Here is a 1,538-nt window from a genome sequence, read left to right as displayed (position 1 = left end):
CTTTAGCAGTTAAGTCCCATAACATTTCACATACATTTTGAACCTCTGTGTATTTCTTGCACAGGGTAGTGAATGTAACGACTATAGACAGCTACAACTATGCAGTGTGTTTCAGAATTCCTTTTATAGGCTTTTAATGACTGTAGATGGAATTTCGTAGATAAAGTGCTGATAGGGAACCCACGACCGGAATTGTATCGTTTGAATATAAAATAAGTTCGAAGATCTGATCATTTTCAAATCTCCCGCTTATCGGTACTTGTACAACGCGTGTATCGAGAACGTATCGCCCCAGTTCATCACAAACCAGTTTCGTCATACTGCAATAACGGAAGGGTTCGCAACTTGGAGGGTTGACTGTTGTGCTGCACGGAAGCGCACCAAGGGTTGTGGATCTTGAGCATACGTTGCAGACACACCTTGTGCAACAAAGACCAGGCTCGGTAAGTGGAGCTGTTCCTGAATGGCGCACAGGTCAGAACTGATTGTCTGCGCTATGTGCTCACCGTGAAGCGGGAGATTTGTATCTTCAAACTTGTTTTATTTACATCCAAATACAGTAGAGTCTCTATTATCCGACCTAAACCGGCCGCGGCAAGGTCGGATAACGGGAAGGTCGGATAACACGGAAAATAATACAAAAAAACACAAAAATTAAACTTAAGTAGGCCAAATGAGGTAAACATTTAATACAATACAAATCAAATTAGACTGAATAGATATTTACTGAGTGAAGAAGTTAGTAATTGTCTTTTGTTTGCCTGCTGTTTGTAATTCTTTTGCCGCTAAATCACGTGGTCTCTTAAGAAGTAAAACCTCGGTAGACGATGTTTCCTCCAGTTGCTCTACATATTTTAAAGCAGTTTCTAACGCCTTGTGTCCTTCGTTGTGAGTAATCTTGGGCGCACTTTCCTCCACTACATCCGCTTCTTCGTCTTCTTCTTTTTCGTTTACCATGTTGACTATTTCTTCATGTGTCACTTCAAATTCCTCATCTTGGACAATCCATTCATTTATGTTATCTTCTGTGGCGTCAGCACATCCCGGAACTTTTCGTAACAATGAAAGCAGGGTAGTATTTTTTTGGTTCGGTCTGCTGCTGTAGATTTTCATGATCTGGAGAATTTTCTTGACTTTCCTGTAGCAAAATTTTCCATGATTTTGCAGTTGTATTTGCTCCAACACTCTCCCAAGATTGGGTCACGTCATAAGCTACGTCTTTCAAATTAATACGGTGCAACTGCTCTAGCATGTCTTCTCCCTTGCTCATAGCATTAATTAAAGAGGAAAGCAAGTTTCTGCGGAAGTTTCTCTTCAGTGTCTCTAAGAAGGATGTGACATTTGGAGGCAAAAACATGGCCTTTATATCTTGAAGTTCATCTTCATTAGGATGACAAGTGGCATTGTCTAGAAGCAAAAGTGCTTTGCAGGGCAAGTTGTTGGCTTTCAAAAACTTTTCAGTTTGTGGCACGAACTCGTTAAAAAAACATTTTTAAAATTTAAAAATGTCTGAGCTCATCCTAGCATTTTGTTGTTGT

This window comes from Schistocerca serialis, chromosome 2 (genome assembly GCF_023864345.2).
Source record: "Schistocerca serialis cubense isolate TAMUIC-IGC-003099 chromosome 2, iqSchSeri2.2, whole genome shotgun sequence".
In the NCBI taxonomy this organism is placed as follows: domain Eukaryota; kingdom Metazoa; phylum Arthropoda; class Insecta; order Orthoptera; family Acrididae; genus Schistocerca; species Schistocerca serialis.
This window is presented reverse-complemented; position numbering follows the sequence as displayed.